This window comes from Protopterus annectens, chromosome 15.part0, assembly GCF_019279795.1.
Source record: "Protopterus annectens isolate FY-2018-M chromosome 15.part0, PAN1.0, whole genome shotgun sequence".
NCBI classification, from domain to species: domain Eukaryota; kingdom Metazoa; phylum Chordata; order Ceratodontiformes; family Protopteridae; genus Protopterus; species Protopterus annectens.
In genome coordinates, this window is record NC_056749.1 from 576,763,456 (window position 1) to 576,786,892 (window position 23,437).

The 23,437-nt window shown below is 41.3% G+C and overlaps 1 long non-coding RNA gene across 2 annotated transcripts in view; it reads left to right on the plus strand.

Moving 5' to 3' along the window:
• The window catches only part of LOC122789931, a 609,659-nt gene that overhangs the window by 37,884 nt on the left and 548,338 nt on the right, over nucleotides 1-23,437 (plus strand). The gene's annotated exons all lie outside the window — the stretch shown is intronic.

Here is a 23,437-nt window from a genome sequence, read left to right on the forward strand (position 1 = left end):
GTTACAAGCTCATTTCCTGCCAGGAAAAAAGAACACATTGGCAGATGACCTCAGCAGAAACATCATGGATCCCCACGAGTGGAAACTGGATCCACAAGTATTTGCAATGATAACTCAAAAATGGGGCCTCCCAGACATAGACCTGTTTGCCAGCCCCCAAAACTATCAGCTAACAAAATTTTGTACAAGGACACTTCACCATCAAGCTTGGAAAGTGGACGCACTCTTTTTCAGTTGGAAAAACCTGACAGTGTATGCCTTCCCTCCATTGCCTCTTCTCACAAAGGTGCTTCTGAAAGTCAAAATGGAGAGACCACAACTGATAGTCATAGCCCCAGACTGGCCACGCCAGCACTGGTACCCACTATTAAGGAATATGGCCCAGGGCCCACCTTGGATTTTACCACAAATTGCCCATTTGCTCACACAGCAAAACAATCAGATTCTACACAGCCAGCTCAAAACCTTAAATTTGGCTGCATGGCAAATCACCTAAGCATCCAGCCAGCTCCTCTTCCTCAAGCAGTTATGGATGTTATTCTGGAAGCTAGGAGGCCCAGCACCAGGAAGGCCTACTCGGACAAATGGAAAAGGTTTTGCACCTGGAACCAAGCTAAAGGCCAAAATACCTTTCAGCCTCACATGCCTCAGATTCTACAGTATTTAACTGAGATGTTGCACAAAGGACTTTCTTTTTCTTCCATTAAAATCCACGCATCAGCTATTTCAGCCCACTACAATACGGATCCACCCTTATTTTCACATCCACTTCTAAGGCAGTTCCTCACAGGGGCAAAAAACGTTAGGCCCCCCAGGAGAGCACCTACACCAACATGGGACCTCAATTTTGTTCTGGAAAAACTTACGCTACCTCCCTTTGAACCAGCTTTCTCTGCTGATCTAAAGTTTATATCATGGAAGACTGCCCTGCTGCTAGCAATAACTTCAGCCAGAAGAGTCTCAGAGCTGCAGGCTTTAATGGCAGTGGAACCTTTCCTCATTTTCCATCAAGACAGAGTTTCTCTACAAACTAATCCTTCCTTCATGCCTAAGGTGGTATCCAATGTGGCTTTAAATCAAACCATCCACTTAACACCTTCTTTCCAAATCCACAGAACAAAGGAGAAAGACTCCTGCATTCCTTGAACATTCACAGCCAACTTCGTTACTACTTGGATAAAACTAAGGTTTTCAGAAAATCTGACCAGCTCTTTGTATCCTATGCTACAGCTTCGCAAGGGAGGGCTATATCAAAACAAACCATTTCCAAATGGATAGGACATTGCATTTGTTTTTGCTATACCCATTATGGAAAACCAGTTCCTGCCACCATAAGGCCCCACTCTACCAGGGCAACAGCTACATCTACAGCCTTCCTCAGGGGGGTCCCAACCAAGGAGATTTTGGAAGCTGCAACTTGGAGTTCAGTGCACACCTTCACCAATCACTACCACTTACCACTTTACTCTAAGACTAGAACTGGCTTCGCCACTGCAGTTCTGCAGGGCCTTCTAGCCTCCTGTAACCCTCTTTGACTCCTCCTCCCATCCTTAGCTTTGGGATTCTACCCAAGTGTGATGACTGCATCAGGGTAACATGATGAACATAGTACAGTTTTGTACCTACCATAAATGCAGATGTTAGAGTGTACACCCTGCTGCAGTCCAGGTTACCCTCCCTCCATCCCCTCTGATCTAACTGGCTAAATCTTTACAATATCTTCCTGATGTATTTGCTTATAGCTGGAGGGATGTTGTGTTTGTGCTAAATTTCTTAAATTGGTACTAATTACTGACCACCTTTTTGGGGGCACCTGACATCTGGGGCAAGAAAAACTGAAGAAAATGGCGTTGGATGCATTATATATACCCCTGGCACACTGACGTCAGGGAAGAAACGACAGCAACCGACGCCGGACCAAGACTTTGGAATTCAGGCCGACTGTGGGACCGCCTGACGACAAGATAACCCAAGTGTGATGACTGCAGCAGGGTGTACACTCGAACATCTACATTTATGGTAGGTACAAAACTGTACTTTGTATATGGTTTCATTTTGTATTTTCAGATGATTTCTACCTTACCACTGCTCACATTTTTTTTTAACACCCAGCTATTGCAAGTGTCTTATCTCATTGGCATTTCTCTTTTTGTTGATTAAAAAAAGCTAACTTTTGTACTGCATGTTATGCACATTATTGTAATGTTCAAGTAAACTTAATTCTTAACCCCTTTGTAAATGTCTTATGTTCTCATATAAAGCACATTATTGTAATGTTTGCGTACAACTTCATTGTCAGATGTTTTTCTTTTTGTAACAAATGACAAAATGATTTCTACTAAAAAAAAAAAAAAAATTTCTACTTTGCATTCCAACTCATAATTCTGATTTTATAACCGGCAATAACCAAGGATTTTTATGTGCATTTTTTTAAACAACCAGTAGTTCAGGAACCAAACTAGCCAGACACTGGCTATCAGTGGCAAAGGTGTCTGGGTGTCAGCTTAAAATGAGATTTTGTTCAGCATTGTGCTATGCTCACTTACTGAGATACTGATTAACATATGGAAAAAGAAATGTTTTGATTATCTGAGCTATAAAGCTTTGATATTTTTGCAATCATAGTAGATAGAGGTCATATATCTGTGGCAGAGTGGTCTGTAGTGCTGTCAGGTTTCTGTTTATACCTATTTTGTATAATATGCAGTTATGAACAAATTGCATCTTGTTCGGTTCATGTAAAGCACTGCAGGCTGTTGCACTTTCATTGCTTTTCCCCACATGTTGGATGTGGCAGTTATGTCACTCAAACTCATACAATTCATGGCTAAAATATCAAACATACTAATTTTCATAACATATATAAAGGGAAATATCATGTTTTAGTTTATATGTGCCGTTAGTCACATATTTGATGATATTTTTCACTGACAGTTATCTGCTCATTGCTCCTGGCACTTGTAGTGCTTTTTTGTGAAATATTAATGCAATTATTGGCACTGCTTTGTATGGAATATTTTAAAATATTGCATCCGTAAAGTATTTCTGCTAGGCTATTGTTACTCTCTGTTAAAGCCAAAGTGTACACTTTCACTAATGGCTTTGAATCCTGAGCCCCACACACTCGTACCACTCTGTATTTGTTAGCATGATTATAACAAACTAAAAATGTTAAAATTAATATTCATGTTGCTGTAGAGCATGGGAATATCTTCAAAAAAATTACAGATCGAATGCATCCTTTGACATTTTCATGTATTTTCTTGTACGCTATGCTCTTACCATCCTCTTTAGTCAGAAAAAAAACCTCCCCACATTTCACAAATGTTTTTAACAGACAAGGCAGTAATATCCGTTGTGTGAATGCCAATAACTTATGTTAGTCACTCAATGATTTCATCAAGAATTTGGATTTCTGAATCAACCTGCCATATACTACTTTATCAACCAAATTTGTATAAAATATGCAAAATACAAGCATGGCTGTAGATGAATGCAAAACTTTGTCTCTTTTGGGCCCAGCCAGGCTAGCATATTCTGGATGGCTCCAATTCAGTCTCCATCCTCTGTAGCCTGATGTCTCACTTCTGCCATTCTACTGTCAGTGAACTTTTTCAACAAATATGAAATGATGGCACTTGTGTACACATTGCAGTAGCAAGCAAACTATTGTATCGTCATATCTGCTAATGCCTGTCGCTGCATGTTTAGATCAGCGTGACTGTTTTCACAATGCCTTTATTTATGAAATACCACATACTGCAGTGTACCACCTATGATGGTTGTAAATATGTTTATTATAACTGAGTGCAAATTTCTATTTTCTGGGTGAATGTGGGCATCTTCATTTCACTCTGACCGTTTGTTCAATTGTACCCACCCTCCTTTCTTTGCCTAATGTCTGATAAACTTGTATTATCTTATTATGCGGTACTGTTTCTGACACCCCAGCCCCAACGTATAGCTTGCTGCCTGACAGTTCTACCACTGTTTCTTACCTAAATGACAGTGTAGTCAATATATCCACTTTCTTATTTTGCTGTGTTTTAGGCAAGAATACATGCAGGCATGTGGGATGTATCTAGTTACTGTCCTTCACATGCCACTGGGCATGATCTCAGTTCTTTCTGCATTGAGATGATCCCCATCTCTCAAAAATAGTTACTTGTTTTGCTGTGATCCATTCATGCAAAATTGGTGTGCCTCTATATATGTACATCAGTCCATGCATGAAGCTTTTTGGCAGCCTTGTTGTGGTATGGCCTGCTGACTCATTACCCATTATAAGTATTGTCAAGGTATGATATTTGACCATGCATTGTAACAGTGGCCACCATAAGAAAATCATGTCCAGGATTGCCTTTGTGCAGAGCATCACTCCACGTCCATCTTAAACAGCATGACTTATTTTTCTAGCAGTAAGTGCAGGGGCCCTTTTCCTTAATAGGCTAGTGTTGCTGATTCAGTAGGCTGGCACGTTAAATGTGCAGAAGCTCAAGTTCTCATGGGTGGCTGTCATAGCTGCATGCTTGGTAGTCCCATGAGTGACTGCACCCCAACTTTTTCTCTTCCTAATTTTGCTCATTTAGTATTGTCCTGTACTGTAGTTTGAATGTAGGAAGGCGCAAAATGCTAACATGTTACTGCTAAAGTTCAGATGATGTGGAATTGTGTTAAATATTTGGTGCATTTCTAATGTGTTACATTACTCATGCATGCTGGAGTATGGTAATGGTGCCTGCGCCCTGTATGTAGAGTGCTCATTAGAATACGATATGCTTGGTCCCTTTTCTGTGAGCTAATTTTGCTTTTAACACAGACACAGCATGCAGGATGCCCACACAAATGTGGATACGTTAAAAAAAAAAAAAGTCCCTCCACTGTTTTCTATCACTTCTTATACTGTAGCTGGGACAATAAGGAAGTTGTAAGCCTTGACTGTGGAGCAAGTGCAGGTTCAGTAGGTTAGCTTTTGGTGCCTTGCTCCTTTACCAAGCTGTGCTCTTAGACAGAGAGTCATACAGTTTCGAGAGGTCTTGCACTCGTGGCAGTCTGCTTTTCCTCTCCTTTGTTCCTTTGCACGTCCGAGCGCCATAAGCACTTGCACACACACACATCTGAGCATCATATGTTCACCAGTGAAGTGGATACAGCACAAAAGTGGTGTTCATCAGGATACCAATCACAGTGGTGTTTGTCATGACAGATGTCACTCAGTAATTCATCTACTGCTCCCACCTTTTTAAAGTATAGGAGTCAAACAAGGTTCTTGTATACTTAGTATATGTAGCATAAATGTGACAACAGGCAATAAATATTAGAGAAATGAGGAAGACTACTACTCCTGTGATGCAGCTGGGATGGGAAAAAGACTTGCAGGATAACGTTGGTCGGTTTCTTGTCCTTCACCTCTGCCTCTGCTGGCCTATCCACTTAGGATGTTCATTTGCTCTCAACAGTCTGCCTTACCTCTGCCTTTTTCCTTCACATGTGACTTTGCTCAGTCAAGATGGCACATGGACAAGCTGGCAAGCACTTGCACATCTGTCAGCAGTGTAGTTCAAAAATAGAAGCATTGTGGTACTGAGCTGAGAAGTCTGATTAGTCACAACTGCACATGGATGATCGACAGATGCACTATGTTTTATAAAGATGTAGAGGGCTTTGGGAAGGTCAAAGCTTGCACACGCCTTTTACAAAAAAATGCATACACTTTTATTGCATGCTTATCCAGTAAGCATCGACACTGACCTGAGAAGTCTTGGTACCTACTGCTGTACCTTGACTTACAGATATGTTTGTCATCCTGTTCACAATGTGTGGTTCAAGGCACAACAGTGTTTTGTGCCTAGAGATCCACTGCATAGCAACTGGGTGCACTCCTTTGACTGTTCATGAACTTGATATTCATGCTCATGGTATTCAGCAAAGTACATAACAGATGTCTTTAACTTTGGACACCTTCACAAAGGCTCGGCACACTTGTTTTATGCACACAGTTTCTACAGAGATCTTAAAGGCTCGGCACACTTGTTTTATGCACACAGTTTCTACAGAGATCTTTTTTTGGTCATTTCTTATGGAAATGAACCAGGTTTTTAAAGTGGTTCCCTGTCTCCTGATCTTGGTGTTTGTCTTTTTGTTGTAGCCAGCAAAGAGTGCTTTCTCTGCATACTGCTGTGTGGCTAAAACAGTTTTGCCTCTTCTGCATACCAGGTGGTGGTAGTTTTTTTGCTATCACAGAAAGAATAAAAGCATTCACTGGGTCCACTTCCTACAAGAGCCAAACATACTTCTACAACTTGTGGCCTTTCCAGGCACTACAATACAGGTACTGATAGGACCCACCTAGTCAAAATAAGGGAAGCCACCTCAAGTAGTAGACCCGTAACAAGCAGTGTATCCCAGGGATTGGTCTTGGGTCCTCTGCTGTTTGGGATATACTTTTTAGAGGTGCAGGCCAAATCTAGTGAGCTATGACTGACCAAGTTTGCAGATGACTGCAAGCTGGGTGCTGTCATAAATTCCCCTAGTGATGTAGACAATCCTCCAAGAGGGTCTCACCCAAACAAATGACTGGTGCCAGAAACATGGCCTTAAACTGAATGCCAAAAAATGCATCATCCCTTTAGGGGAGAATGACATCCCCACACTTTATGACATTGATAATAAGGCACTAAGCATGCAGTCAGTCGTGAGGGACTAGGGAACCCAGGTTGATAGCAAACTGACTTTTGATCACAATATTGCCTCCATTGTATGGAAAGCTTTCTACATGGCCCACCTCATTAGAAAGGGTATCTCATCCAGGGATAAGGTGGTCATAACATCCCTGTATTCTTCCTGTTATAAGACCGATTATTAAATACAGTGCCCCTTTTGGTATGTACCTTGCAAAGCACGTGCAGCAGCTGGAGAGACCAAAGAGATTCCTCACCCAGAGAATCCAGGGCCTCAAACATCTACCCTACACAGGTAGGCTGAAAGCCCTTTCCCTCTACTCAGTGTCCTACAGACTCCTCAGAGGTGATCTCTGTCTGGCATACAAAACAATCTCAGACCCCGCCCTGATGGGATTGCTGCATATCTGCAGGTCGAGCTCCACTCGAGTAACCCACACGCGAGACCTCAACCTGGCCTGTGACATCAGTAGGACTTGTTGGCAGGACTGATGCGTGTCCCAGAGACTTCCCCTTTTGTGGAATAGATGTCCTCTTCACATAAAGCAGAGTATCTCATTAAACTTGGATGGGGAACAGAAAATACACCCCTGGGATTCTACCCATGTCCCTGCTGGACAGTGGCATAGGGTGATGACTTGTTGGAACATGGGCTAAATTCTTGGCTAGGCTTGTAAGGGTCTCGGGGCCAATAGCCTAGTAAGTTCCTGTGATCCTAAGCTAATCAGCTATGTTTGTCATTCAACTGTTCACAATAAACAGGCATAGCATTGCCACCAAAGATGCATGTCATTTCTACATCTGTACAGTGGAAGAAGGCAAATTTAGTCATTATTTGTTGACATGGAAATTCTGGATTAGCAGACTTTCATTCTTTTCACACCATATGGCCATTTTGCAGCTGCAGTAGTACCCTTGAGATGCCTATGGACTTTGGTGCTGCTCTACTGTATTGGTACATATGGATCCACAATAGTACGGGCTGTCCTGCAATAGTTGGGTATGTAAAGAAATCATTAGTGTGATTCTTCCTAATTTAATCTGTCAAGTCAGTCATAGCATCATGTCTTAAGTCAGCCTCACTTGTCTATAGATTTGGTATTGTAAGCTTTAAACTTGTTAGGTGGGTGTTCGTGTCGCCAACTTTTTTTCCCCCTTACCTCTCTGCCTTAATTGGCTAAGGAACTCAACTTCTGAATACCTTATGGTGCAGGTTGTACTGTCTTGCATATACAGAGAACAGCACTGAGTACAAGCTTCATGTGGTGTAGCTTATGGCTTGCTGAGCCATGTCATGCAGTGGATTCTCACTGCAGTGTAAGTACTACTGAACTTTTTCACGCCATTTTTGTCATATTCTGGTCTGGGGAAAACTCTCATAAAGGTAGTCCATTTCCCAGTGCTACCTGTATTTCTGTGCCCAAATTATTAGGCAACTTGAGCTGATGTGATGAAAAGGCAAGACTGGGTGATTCTCTGTAGGCAGGAAAGCTCTGAAGGGCTAGAATGCTCCTAAAGCACTTTTTCAGCTTAACCATGACAAAAAAAAGTACCAATTCCTTGATTCTTTTTCTTGCACCCAGAAAAATAGGAAAATTACTAAACAGACCTTGCCATTACAGCAGGCTACTAAAGATGAGTGACTGAGTCCAAAACTGGTTCCTTGGGCCACTCATCTTTTTACCTGCCCTCCTGCTGGTGTAGTCTCTACGGCCACAATGGACTGGGGTTAGACACATCCTCTATGGCTGTGAAGTGCCCTTTGGCAGGCAAAGGAAAGCCACTTTTGGCAGTCCTGGGAGAACTAGCAGAGAATTCCATGCTGCATAGCCAGAAACCTGTGCCCATCCCTTGGAATTTTTCTCCTGATGAATGTTTTTTTTTCTTCAGAAATTCCTTACAAAAAGAAACAAAAAAAACTTGGACATGTCTATTCCAGTTATGTTGGATATGAGTAAATTGGGCTTAGCTCAGGGTTTAGTTCATGGTCTGGACCCTTCCTGTGTGGGTGTTTCTAGTAAAACAAAAGGGATCCTTTATCTTCTGAAGAGATTCAAATATTAAACATCAAAGTAATTGTGAAGGGACAGATTGTGTTGTCTCCACAGGTTCCTGATTCAGACACTGAAGAGAGTGTGGCTTTAGCAATTTCTTTTGATGGATTCTTTCTCTGAAACTTAGCAGAATTCAGTCCCTCAGGAAGAAGTATGATTTGTTGCAGATGGAATTTCCAGAACCTACTCTTATTCCTTTTGTGTTAAAAAGTTTTTTTTATGCTTTGCAGGTTTTTTTTTCACAGCATGCAATTTCCCTGACAAGCCAGCCTGCTACCTGGAAAAAAGCAAATAGACTGTACAAAGTTCTCAATTTTCAAATTTTTTTGATTAGACACTAACTATTGCTTTAATTAATACTAATCCTTTTGACCAAGATGGGAAGACTTCTGATAGATGGTTTCCCATCTGTTTCACCATCATGAGCCATCCACTAAAGTTTCCTTAGACCACCCATTATTTGTTCCTACGCCCAAGGCCACTGTAACCACGAACCCTTCTCTCTGTGTGGATGGGTTTGGGAGGATTTAGAGGGCAAGATGGTCCCAGGAATATGACCTCAGTCAGAGGTTCATGTACAGACTAATATCCTGGAGATGACCACAGTTCTGCTAGCATTAAAGGCATTCCAGAAAGGTCTCTGTAAGGGTGTGATTATGATCCAGTCCAACAGCACTGCTGTACACTGGTATTTCAACTAGTGGGGAAGTTGTTTTTACCCACTGTCATGAGGCCATAAGGATAAGGCTTTGGCAATGTCCTCTCAATGATTTTTGATAGAAGTACCGCAACCTGGGGAAATGACCAATTGCGCAAGAACATCTTGATGCATCACAAGTGATGTCCCAATCCAGGGTGGCAGCCCAAATATTCTGCCACTGCTGTCAGCTGTTTTGCAATTTGTTTGCAACCCAACCAACTGCAGCACCTTCTTGGAACTAATTTTTCTGGAGCAGCAGTCACTGAGGAATGCTCTTCTGCATGTTTGGCCCCCAAATGTTTGTCCTCCAATGCCCTTAATCAAATTCCTTCAGAAAGCAGCCCACTGCAGAGTGATGTTGATCCTCCTAGCTCTCCTCTGGCTGAGACAGGTTTGATTTCCCTTGCTGTGACTTCATCTATCTCCACCCCCCCACCCTGAGTTTCTGGGCACCTTTCCTGTCTGATCTCCCAACCTTCATCAGCTTTGTCCAAACCCAAATTCCCTCAACTTGACTACCTGGTTACTCCACCTCCGGTGATGGCCAGAGACCCAAGCTGTCTAAACCAGTACTTCATTTTATTTTCCTTCCAAAAGCCATCTACCAGGAAAATCTATGCTAGCAAATTTAAACTTTTCAATTTGGGCTTATTCCAAGGGTATGGATCCTGCTTCAGTCCTGTTTAGCTGGGCTCTTCCAATTGGGGCACAGTTATTGTACCATTAATGTTCAGTTATCAGCCATTTTTAATTTTCATGAGGATCAGAATCGCACCTCCACTGAATCCTTGAGGTTGTCCAAGGTTTTGCTAAAATGAACTTGTATACTTGGACCTTCCATAAGAGATATGTAATCATTTTGGGATCGTCCATTTCTTTTTCTGTCCCCGACAAAGTCCCCTTTTGAAACAGCAGCTACAGTAGTAGATCTAAAATTTCTATCCTGGAAAATACACACACACTCATGGTGATCTCTCTGCCAAGAAGAGCCTCTGCCAAGCTTTGTCTTGTTGTCATCCCTATGGAGAATAGGGAAAAGGATTCATTGAGAACTAATCCTTCCTTCTTTCCAGAGTGGGCTGTGAATTCTGTTTAAACCAGTCCATTGAGTTACAAGGTTTCCTTCCTAACTTCATTAACAAAAGAGAATCCACTTCCTTGATGTTCATTGTCCGTTAAGATTTCACTTGCACAGAACAAAACAGTCTAGGAAATCTAATCACCTTTTTTTGTCCTTCTCCAAGGCAAAATTTGGCCAGACAGTTTCAAAGATTGCTTTGTCCAGATGGCTCTCCAACTGTATTACATTTGTATACTCTTCTAGAGGTATCTCTTTGCCCTTTAGACTTGAGGTTCATTTTACAAGAGCAGTAGCTACTTCTACTGTCTTTTTGGTCAGTTTCCTGGGTGACCTATACACAGCAGCCACATGGATCTCTATTCCCCTATTTATTTCTCAGTACAAGTTGGATATCCAGTCTCATTCCAGGTCAGCCTCAAGTCCCACATGGTGAGTAATGTTCTGTTCTAAGACCACTCAGATGAATGCTGAGAACTCTGTCCTAAGGGTTGAGGCCGATGGAAAAGACAACATCAGAAATGAAGGTTATGCATTTATAATAGTGCTAAATCCATGTTGTCTTCTTTCTATCTCAGCCATACCTCCCACTGTCCATCTTCCTTTTTCCTTTGATATTTATGTAGGGTAAACTTGATTTTAAGAGCTTTAGGTAAGCAGGGTGTCACGAAAGAAGATACTGCCAGCATAGCTAGCTGGAATTTTTAAAATAATTGTATGACCTTGGTGAATATCGAAATGTCTTGTGCAAGAAGATTGTTAAAACTATATTAGAACTGTATGTTGTATATATCAAACTTGTTTGTACAAATGTGTGTTAAAGATTTAAAAAATGCTTGTTTAAAATGGATCCACAGTGTGCCCTACTGGAAGACAGAAATGTACATACAGTTTTGTAACTGTTTAAATATATATATTTTAACAGTGGAAACTGGAACACAAGAGGCTAACGTCAGTCTAGTAAATTTCAGAAAAATATCTGAAATTAAATTACTTTCTGGCAGCAAGGAGAGACAATGTCTAAAACTAGGGAACTTTCTGTATTGTCTTGGAAGTGTTTTATTGTTTTTTGACTTCCAGCATCTATCAAAGATCTGAAGAAAAGCCCTTGTCTATGTATTTTCACAGGCAGATGCTAAATGCTACCAGCTGCCATCAATGTATGTTTTGGGCCTGGGAACTAGAAGTCAGATGACAAGAAATGATGTCATTCTGCAGCAGTAATATTTAAGATATTCATGTGAGAACTTGGACTGCGGCACAGCATTCTGCATTCTCTCTGACCTGACAACAACTAGAGAAGATCCATTCACCATATCTGCCTTGATCTTAAGTAAGTTAACTAGGTTGTTCATGTTTCACTGTTACAGTCTTTATAAAATGGGTTATCCGGCTGCCGGTAGCCCACAGTCGGGCAGAATACCAAAGTCCTTGGTATATGACGTTGGCTGCCTTCGGTTGTAAGCCTGATGTCAGGTGCAAAGGAAGGCAGCTGACTCCATTTCCATAGTCTTTCTTGCAGCGGAGCCCAAAGCAGAAGCAATTTGCACGAGTGCCAGTCAGCCGATTACCTTCTTTTTGTATTCCGACAGCTACAGTTGAAGACCTCCTCAGATAAGTACCACGTTGGGGACCCATTTACTCAAAAGCAGGTTCCGGCCTCCCCTCAAATGCCTCAGTCTCAGATGATCAAAATGGCTAGTGATCTCTTGACTCTTATCAGGGGCTGTCTCAGCCATCTTCTTCTAAGAGGGCTAGGGAATTGTCCACAGAAGGTTTGTCTGACTCAGACTCTGAGGTTTCCAGCAACTCTCCTGATGAGGAGGGAAACTCAACTTTTTTCTGGTTTTGAGGATTCTGATGCAGAAGACACTCTCCCTTTTGCCTCCCCTCCAGAAGATTTTTCTTTTGGAGATGCTCTGAATACTCAGTTTAAGAAAAGTATTAGGGAATTCTTGGACTTGCCACAGCATAAGCCTTTGGCTATCCCTCCAGTATTGGAAGTTGTGGATGATGTTTTCATGGAGAATTATTTGACTCCTAATTCTGTTCCTCCTGCTCCCAGAAAACCTGACAGGTGGTATCGAGTTCCTGATTCTCATCGGTTCCTTTTCAAGAATTCTACTGCTGATTCGGAGATTATTTCTCAGGGCCCTAAAGTTGTTAGTCACGGTTGCTAAAACTCCTATTCCCTCTGACAGGGAATCTAGCACCTTTGATAGATGGGGTAAAGAAGATTTATACCTCCTCCACCCTTGCGATTAGGTCAGTTAATTGCCTTTTTCATATGCTTAAGTATCAACAGCATACTTTGGAGGCTATTAAGGCTAAAATTGCTGGTGTTCCTTCCATGATGGAGAGTAAGGACATGCAAGATTTACTGAATTCTGCCTCTCATCACTAAACATTCTCTACATTGTGGTTTTGACACTTTGGATGCTTCTTGCAGGGCAGCAGCCACTGGTTCTGTTATTAGAAGACATGCTTGGCTCAGGGAGCAGCCCCTTTCTGAACCTGTCAAATCTAAATTACTGGATGTGCCTTTGCACAAGGGCAATCTTTTTGGTAACAAAGCAGAAGAGGTGTTGAAAAAGTTGGAGGGTAAGGCCAAATCTATGCAAACTGTTAATAATTTTCTGCAAGTTCAGCCCCCTTACTTTAGTAGACATTACCCTTCTAGGAATTGGACTTTCCCTGATCATAGCAAACAGGGTTGCACTAGGCCGAGGGGGGTTACAGATCTAAGGGACAGACTTCCACCCCTCAAAAGGCTAAGCACTGGCAAGCTTCCTCTTCAGAATTGGGGAGTTCTAAGCAAACCTCCCAAAGCAAGCATTCCCAGTTACTCTGGCCTTCCCCTGCCTGCCTCTGCGGGCCCAGGGTTTCATTTGGGGGGGAAGGTTAGCCATTTTCGCAGATGTCTGGTCCACCATCACAGATGACAAATGGGTACTGAAAATAGTATCCCAAGGCTACAAGTTCTCCTTTCACATCTTCCCTGTCCACCAAGGATACCCAGATATCCCCCCACATCAAAGGGAAGAAGCAGAAAAACAAGTTTCTTCTTTGCTAAACCTGGGAGCAATGGAGCCAGTTCCTGCACTACAGATAGGCCAGGGTTTCTACTCAAGACTTTTCCTGGTTCCTAAAAAAAGGAGGGACCTGGTGCCCTATTCTGGGTTTGTCCATTCTAAATGCTGGCAAAGGATTCCTGGCTGGTGACCTTGGATCTCAAAGAAGCTTATCTGCACATCCCAATAAGGGAAAGCTGCAGGCAGTTCCTTCGCTTCAGGGCGGGAAAGGGACACTTCCATTTCCCTGCACTGCCCTTTGGCTTATCTACTGCTCCCAGAGTTTTTATGAAATGCCTGTCTCCAGTCATTGCTTTTTGCAGGCAAAGAAACATTCAAATTTACCCTTACTTGGATGATTGTCTTATTCAAGCAAACTCTCCAGAGCAACTTCTAAAGGATTTGGACTTTGTAAAGAACCTTCTCACCTCTTTGGGCTACACTATCAATGAAAAGAAGTCCAAATTGGTACCCACCATGGAGACACTACTCCTGGGAGTGAGTCTGAACACATCTGCCCAGATGGCTTTCCTCCCTCAAGAGAAACAGATGGATCTTTCGAATTACTTCAAGAATTTGTCAAGCATGACCCAGCTTTCTGCAAGGCAATTCCTGCAAGCCCTGGGATTCATGGCTTCATGTATTCTGATGATTCCATATGCCAGACTGCATATGAGGAAAATACAATGGTACCTAAAGAACCTTTGGTGTCAACACACTCAGGGTTTAGACTTGATACTTCCTCTGATTCCCTGCCTGCAGATGGCGTTTCTTTGGTGGGCGATGGCCTGTTCACAGAACAAAGGCCTGCCTTTTTGTCCACCTCCTGCCAGCCAGACTCTCGGTACAGATACCACGGACTACACTTGGGTAGCACGTCTAGAGGGAAGATGCATTCAGGGGACTTGGAGCTATCAACAGATTCATTTGCACATAAATCTGAAGCAATTGATGGCTTTCAGGCATGTACTGTCTCCTGGTACCCTTCTAGTCAAGACAGACACCACCACTATCATGTAGTACATCAACAAGCAGGGATGAACTCGCTCTTACCCCCTGTGCAGACAAAGCATGATGCTATGGTCCATAGCAGCTTCCATGGGAATTCATCTGATAGCTCAGTTTCTTCAAGGAAGGCTCAACTCCTTGGCAGACTGAGCAGGCAGGTCCTGGATCCTCAAGAGTGGTAACTGAACAAAGACCATCTTCTTTTGCATCATTCAGCGTTGGGGTACTCCCCAGGTGGATCTCTTCTCATCTCCAACCAACCACCTCCTTCCAACCTTTTGCACCAGGGACCATCATGACAAAGCTTGGAAAGTGGATGCTGTGTCCTTCCCCTGGACACAGCTCTCAGTCTATGCCTTCCCTCCTCTGCTTCTTCTTCCCAGAGTGCTGTTAAAGATAAGGGACAAAAAAACAAGGGCCATTATCATAGCTCCAGACTGGCCCAGGCAACATTGGTATCTACTACTTCGCAGTCTCTCCCAGTCTCAGCCTTGGCATCTTCCCCTTATACCGGATCTCTTGGTTCAGGAGGGAGGAAAAATTCTACATCCTCATCTTCAGACTCTGCATTTGGCAGCCTGGCTCATAATATAAACCTTTCCCAACAGGTGGTTGAGGTTCTTTGTGAGGCCAGGAGACCTAGCACTAGGAAATCTTATGCAGACAAATGGAAAAGATTCTGCATTTGGATACAGGCTAGAGAGGAAGACCCTTCTCGACCTACTCTTCCTGTTATTCTTTACTGTCAGCCTTGCTTAATGGTGGACTTTCCTTTTCTTCAAGATTCATGCTTTGGCTATTTCTGCTCATTGTTCCTTTGAGCGACCCATTTTCTCTCATCCTTTGATGAAACAGTTCCTCAGGGGAGCTAGCAATTTAAAACCTCCCAGAAGGGCACCTAGTCCTGCTTGGGATCTTAATTTTGTACTTGAGAAACTTACTCTGCCTCCTTTTGAACCGGCTGCCTCATCAGATTTAAAGTTTCTCTCCTGGAAAGACTGTCTTTCTCTTGGCTATTACTTCAGCTAGAAGAGTTTCTGAGCTGCAGGGCTTAATGGCAGTACAGCCTTTTATCATCTTCCATGAGGATCGGGTTTCTCTTTGAACTAATCCTTCCTTTATGCTTAAGGTGGTTTCTAGTCTGACCCTTAACCAGTCTATCCACCTGCCTACCTTCTTTTCTAATCCTCAGAATAAAGGGGAAAGGTTACTGCACTCCCTGGATGTGCATAGACAGCTTTGAATTTACCTGGACAGGACTAAAACTTTTCAAAAGTCTGATCAGTTGTTGGTCAGTTTTGCACCTGGAGCTCAGGCCAAAGCTATTTCTAAACAGACCATTTCTAAATGGATTGCTCATTGTATTCACTTTTGTTACTTACAGCATGGCAAGGTTCCTACACAGGGTATTAGGACCCATTCTACTAGAGCAGCCTCTACCTCAGCAGCTTTTTTAAGATGTGTACCTACTAGGGACATCCTGGAAGCAGCTACCTGGACTTCTGTCCACACTTTCACAAAGCATTACAATTTACTCTTGTTTTCTAAGTCCAGGGCTGGTTTTGCCACTGCAGTGTTGCAGGGCATTCTTGCCAACCCTTAAACAGTGGGTGTTCCTCCTCCCCTTTGTTCTTTTTTCCTGGGCTTTGGGAATCAACCCATTTTGTAAGGACTGCAGCAGTGAAACACGAACATAGTACAGTTATGTGCACTTACCATAAATGTAGATGTTAGAGTGTATTCACTGTTGCAGTCCTGGTCCCCCCCTTTCCATCCCCCTTTTTTCCTAGGGCACAGACTGGAGTTTTCTTTTCCTGGTCTAGCCTTCTTGGGGGCTTCTGACAGTTAAGGCAAGAAAAGCTGAGGAAATGGCGTCGGCTGCCTTTCTTTGTACCTGATGTCAGGCTTACAACCGAAGGCAGCTGACGTCATATACCAAGGACTTTGGTATTCTGGCTGACTGTGGGCTACTGGGAGCCGGATAACCCATTTTGTAAGGACTGCAACAGTGAATACACTCTAACATCTACATTTATGGTAAGTGCACACAACTGTACTTTATAGTAACTTTTGGCTATAGTCAATAATGTAGCAAAGCTTAGCTTGGATAGTTTTCTTTATTTGACTGTCCTGAAATGATTTAAATATTTCTTGTGATTTTGAACTCTCACTGTAAATATATATTTAGTATTGTCTTGTTCTTTTATGTATTAAATTAATTTTAACTTTTCATTGTTCCTGATCTGTGTAGAGAGAGTTAAGTTCTGAGATTACTTGCATATTTATTTGGTGACACTGTGGGCCACTCCTAATAGCCTTGCTCTTGGTCAAACTACCATTTGTATTGATAGTAACATCACACAGTAAGATTGGACACCCTTTGTTATGGGCCTTAAAGTAGCTGGCTGGTGGCAGTGATGACTACTTTATAGTCTGGGCAAAAAGGGGAATAGCTAGTAAACCTGTGCCAGCCTTTTCCAGGTGTGTGTTTTGTGTGTGTGTGTATAAATCAAACCTCAGTGTGTGCCTGTCAGCTGTTTCGGCAGGGACATGAAGCACTGGTTGGATGGAGAGGGTGCTGGAGGTCTTGGCTTGGACACTCTGCTGAGATCTCAATTGTATAGCTGTGCCAGTGGGGAGTCTTATTGGTGATCTGGAGAAAGAGGGAGCAACCAGCCCCAGACTGACCGTGGTCTCTGTGCTCATAAGGGAAATTGCACTTGATGCAGAAAGCTGCATCTGGAAAACTGTGTGTACTTGTCATCCCCTCAGTGTGCATCCTCCACTGGTGCCAGTGTTGAGGATTGAGGCTTCTTGATTACTGTTGCAAGTGGTGGGGGTGTGTCACAGGGTATTATGAAAGAAGAGGCTGAGCCTTGGAGCTTGAAGATTCAAAAGTTACTGCATGTTCAATTCAAATACCCAAAGGATGAGACGGACAAAAGAAGAAAACTTGACTCCATTATTATAAGTACATAGCTTTTGTTTTTCGGCCATACTTCAAGTTTGCAAAGGGATTCAGTGCTCCCTATGCTATCTTTTTAAAAAAGCAAAATAAACAGACCCGGCAAGCTGCTAAGCTACCTTTAGCAAGCCATGGCAGGGAGGTTCCAAAATGAAAGGTAGACCCACCCCTCCCCTCACACACAACAGTGTACAAGTCTAAATGTGACTATATATGAAGGACCCCCCCCCCCATATCTTGGTAGTCCAAAATGATTAAACCTCCATTTATCTCTGGCGTCAGATATGTTAACAGATGGGTTCTGAGAGTAATCCTTCAAAGTTACAGATTTCTGTGGGAATCTCTCCCAGCTTTATGGATGATTCCTCCATACCCACCAGGCAAAACTTTTTTTTTCTCCTATCATTCAGTATGTGCTCTCAGTGGGTGGTGGAACTCTCCCTCCTACTCACTTAGAGGAAGGTTTGCATTTGAGGATGTTTCTGATATCAAAGAAAGATGACTTTGAGACCAGTTCTGTATCTTTCCTTTCCGAACCCATTTGTGATAATGCCCACATTTAGAACAATTTAACTTCACAACCTGTTACCCCTTATTCCCCATTTGAGTTTTCTAGTGTCCTTGGATTTAAGACGTGTGCCATTACATTCCTATAGATCAGGGGTGTAGCTAGGATTTTCAAATTTGTACTCTCAGCTCTCAAACTGCTTCCCCCCTCCCCAGCCAAGCCACGACCATTCTCGTAATTCACGGTTCGCTCTTTTAGTGTCGAAGAGGCATTCGCTGTAATGCCTCTTCAGTAATATAATATAAATTCACTCAAACTCGGTTCCTTGAATTGAAAATTAACCTGAAATGTCAGTTCTTTGAAAAATGCAGCATACTAGTTGGGGTAGAGAATTTATGCTTTTGTTTTCTGTAACTAAGGTACAGGTTTTGAGCTTGAGTAAATTACTAACCACCTGCTACCACTAACTAGGATGTTTCATTCACACACACACCCCTACCTACCTCTTAGTGCAAGAAATATGGACAAAGCCTAAAATAAACAGGGACAGATATTAAATAATGCTCTTGTGAACTTAGAAAGTTGCTAGAATAACAGGATTTGTGCTAGTATGAGAAAGTTGCTAGAATAACAGGCTTTGTGCTAGTATGAATTTTTCTAAAGGACATGAAGTGTGAAACTCAAATGTCTGTCATTATTTAGCAACTTCAGCCTTCAATGATTTTCTAGAAAATCACAAAATTTATGAGGAACAGACAAAAAATATGGGGCAAAAATCTGGACATTCTGCAAAATTTGGACAGTTGAGTGGTATGCTACCTACCCACACACACACACACACACCTCTCAACCTCTTACAGCAACAAACTCACAAATAAAACTGTGGCAAAGGCCCAAAAATAAGGACATTTTTTTAAATATTGCTCTTATAAACTTAGAAAGATAATAGAATAGTAGTAGGTTTTGCATTAGTACGAATTTTCTGAAAGGTATGAAATCTGAAACTCAAATGTCTGCCATTATTTTCTAACTTCAGTCTTTAACAATTTGCCACTAATTTGCCAGAAAAACGCAATTTTATGAAAAACGGACCAAAAATGTGATGCAAAAATATAAAATTGCCAGACAATACAGCTGGGAACCTGTCAAAGAAGGGACACCATTTTAATATGAGCACAGTTAACTTAGAGCAGCTGACAAAATTAGAGAATCTACATGCATTTCTGAAATAAAAGTAATGTATAACTCTGATCATTACAGTTATTTATAAAAGTAAAGTAAACCCCGAGATGTTTCTAAAGGATTTTTCTAAGCAGTTGAATTAAATGGCAGACTTGTGTTGTTGGCTAAAAAATATAATGTCTAGCAATTCACTTTCAATAACAGGCGGTGACTGCTTAAAATTACAAAAGGACTCTAGACAACAGCTTGTTGAGTTTTTCAGTGAAACTGATTTGTCATAACTTGCATGATATTCCTCAACAAAACACTATCTTGATGACAGCAGGAGATGAAAGCATTTCAGTTAAATCAAAATACCTACAATATAAAAGCTTTGTGTATATTAAAAAAAGTATATATGCCTTTCAGATTAGAGCTTTAAGATAGAGAAAAAAAATTATTAAATCTGCCTGAATTACAACTGACTTTATGATAATTAAGTTCAGATTAAGCTTCCTTATGAAGGTAAGTACAAGGCAAGGTAACTCGGCTGCACCCCCAATAGACAAACTGCTGTACTGGATAAAGAAAGACTGCTCAATGTAATAGGGCCAAAATCAATTTTTTGATTTGGGATAGGGCACAGCATCTAATCCCCCCAATATAAGTTCTTGTACCGTACCCTCCCCCTGCTTAATATAATTACTTCTGACATTGCCGCTCCATTTAGAAAAGGGTACAAATATTCTAAGGTTTTTTTTCATTGGCCTTCTTTTCGCTAATACCACAACATGGCAATTTTGCATGCAGCTAAGTAACTTGCTCCCAATAAGCTATTTCAATGATTGTTAGGTATTACAGGAAGAGCAGTGCATCTTTGTTTACTAAGAGTGAACAAAATAGCCTGCCTTGATCCTGCCCGCAGATGCTTTGCTTTTTGCTCTATTGTCAACATGCTGTGAAGCACTAACTAAACATAATGAATAGCTACTCTTTTTGCTTTCATGAATGGAGTAGACTGCTACTGTACGAATGGTCAATTTACAAAAAGAAAAGCAGCCAGTGACGAGAAATCCTTGTTTGTAGACAACATGCTTATAGTATTGATAAAAGGGCAGAACTCCCAATGGGAAAAAATCACAAAAATAAGTGAATTCAAACTTTTTTCCTTTACTTTTCTTAACCTGATATTGAGCAATCTTTATTTTGGTCACAAATTATCATTTTACATCAGGGAAATATTCTGGAGAATGTGTTTAATGCATATAATGGAAAAAAAGAATTATTGTTGCATTGGATGGATAGCCATGAATCATCCTCCATATAGGTCATTGTGAAAGTTTTTCTTGTAGGTTTCCATCATGAAAAGTCCTGAAACCAGTCCTGGAAGAGAGACCAGTACATGTAGTGCATACTCGCACACGCACACACATACACATGCATGCATACAATTACACCTTTGGGCAATGGGAAACAAACTAGGAAACCAAATAGTGTGAAGAAGCAGCATTGCTCTCTGCACCAGATGGCCACCCAAAGCAGCTGAGTAATTGGGAAAAATAAAGCTTACAATGGTTTAAAGTTTTGATCAAGTGTGTCCTCTTAAATGTTCTCATCTATCTGAACATCTTCAAATATGCTATTCTGAAATACGTTTTGTAAGTGACAAATGGGTTTCAGTCCCATTAGAGTAATTTAATAAATAAAGCACTAGTTTGTCTACAAGTTGGCATCTAAGGATAGGCATCCATTCTAAAGAGTAGGGAGAATGGTTGAAACTTCAGGATGAGGCTGGAGTATAACAATATATCATGATCAGTAGCTTAAATTTAGGTTAAATAAAAAAAAAAAATGCTACAGTAAGTTAAGGTGTTGAGCTACAGCTGTCAGTAAATTAAAAAGATAAGTTTTCTTCAAACACGTGTTAATGCAATAAAATTAATGATTTTTTTTTCAAAGGGAATATATCTTTGAGAAAGGATAGCTGTTTGCTGTGACTCTTCTCACTGGACGTGCCAAAGGAATACGAGTAGCAATCAGAATGTAGATGTTGCTGTTCTTTACTGGAATGGTGATATGCAAACAACACAGTCACACACACACACACACACACACACACACACACACACACACACACACACACACACACACACACACACACACACCCCTACCTTCCGATAATCCATTTGTGATGTGAATGCATTTACTTCAATTGTTGATTGCCTGCCTTCCTTCCATGCCTAATCCATTTGTGAACGCCCTTGCTTCACACACACTTGCCTTCCGATAATCCATTTGTGAATGCCTGATTGTTTCCCCGCGAAATCGCAAATCCATTGCTTGCCTTCCAAACTGACTGATAATCCATTTGTGAATGCCCGATTGTTTCCCGCTCATGAATCCATTGTTTGTCTTCCAATTCCAAACTACACCAACTCAGTGATTGTTTCCCGCTCTCAGCCAGCTGGACATGTCAGCTTACTTCCGACTGGCTGCTGGTATGCTCCTTAAAGGAGCCAAGACCCTTTAAATACGTATGTTTTTTTTTTTTCTTTCAAAAAAGCTACCCCCCCCCCCTCCTTCTAAAAAAAGTTGTACTGAAATCAGTACAGTGCGTATGCCTCCCGATGTCCCTGCTATAGATCTAGATTTTAGACGTCTATTAAAGGGACAATCCCAGGGATTTTTTTGTTTTGATTCTGGTCTTTGTTTACATTTTCAGTCTGGCTTTTCTGGACATGTCCTAACTTTGGCTGCAGGGGTTGGGGGAGGGTGCTTACAGGAAGCTTCATAGAAGTTAGGCAGATTCCTCGTCAAATTGCAGTTGTACTCAACAGCGCTCGCTGAGTCATTCATTAGTTTCAACTGTCCTTTTTATCCCTAGAAAAACTAGCTTTTCAGAAATGTTATGAGTTTACTTGCTAATACCCTGCAGAAAAGCATCTGAGCAGTGGAAAGTTAAAACATTGGTAAACAGAGCTTTCAGTTAATTTTATTTCATATTTTAATTTTGTGCTGATTTCTAAATGCAATGATTTTTATGACACAAAAATGCCCTACCCGTCTCTAGAAAGCATCTGAAAGATGCAAGTTTCAAACAGTAGTAGAAACAGTATTTTCTTTTTCATGTTCAAATTGATCTCTGAATATTGGCCAAGTATGATGGTTTTCTTAACTGCTTAATAGCTCTGTAAAAAGGCACATGTCTGATACAGGGTTTAAACATGAGTAGACAGTCTTCAGTTCCTTTTATTTGTAGTATATATTGCTCATATAAACTCTGAAAGCTGCTAGAATAACACGGTTTGCATTATCTGCATTTTCTTAATGATAAGTCTGAGCTCAGATATATGTCATTATTTAGTGGCTTTCATCTTCATTGATTTGGAGGAAAATTGCAAATTTTATGAGCAACAGACGAAAAATATCAGATGAAAATCTGGGCATAATGCAAAAATCTGGACAGCTGAGAGGTATGCCTGCCAGGCACACACATGCATTCCTTTAATTTCATATTTTATTTTGCGCTGTTCTCATGCATTTCCTACTATACGTGCTATATGCTACATGTTGGTGACTTAGTGGTTGCACAGTGATATGCCTTTAAGCAGTTTTATTTCTCTTTCTACATTACAGCTGTATGCATTTGTACTTAATTCCACTGTTCTCTGTAGACAGGTAACTGAAATGATAGTGGGTTTTTTGTTTTCATTATGTCTCTACTGCCTGACGAGTGGCTAATTCCCTTTCTGACGGTCCTTAGTCTTACATGACACTTCAAACTGTTGTTGCCATTCCAAGTTACTCTCATGAAGGCAACATCAGAGCAATGACACAACTAGTATCCTACCCTCTTCACTACCTCATTCTCCAGTACTTTGCCCTTCATGGCAAATCAACACAAAATAGATCATTTTCCTTGTATGTGTGTTGTGCCCTGATTTCATATATAGCTTTTGCAAAATTATATACATAGTCACTGTAGGGCTGCCACATCTCAACGTGCCCAAAGTGGGATTTTTGTATGAAAATGTGAGATTTTGTAGGACAAACCACACCTGCAATCAGTGCAAAGGACTGGACTTCAGTTTACTGCCAAAATAAAAGCTATTTTTTTAGAATTTGATTTATTTATACTGTTTCATGTAATATTTAAGTGTTTCAAAGACACGATAATGGATTTATGCATGTATTGAAAGGAAATTTAGGAAA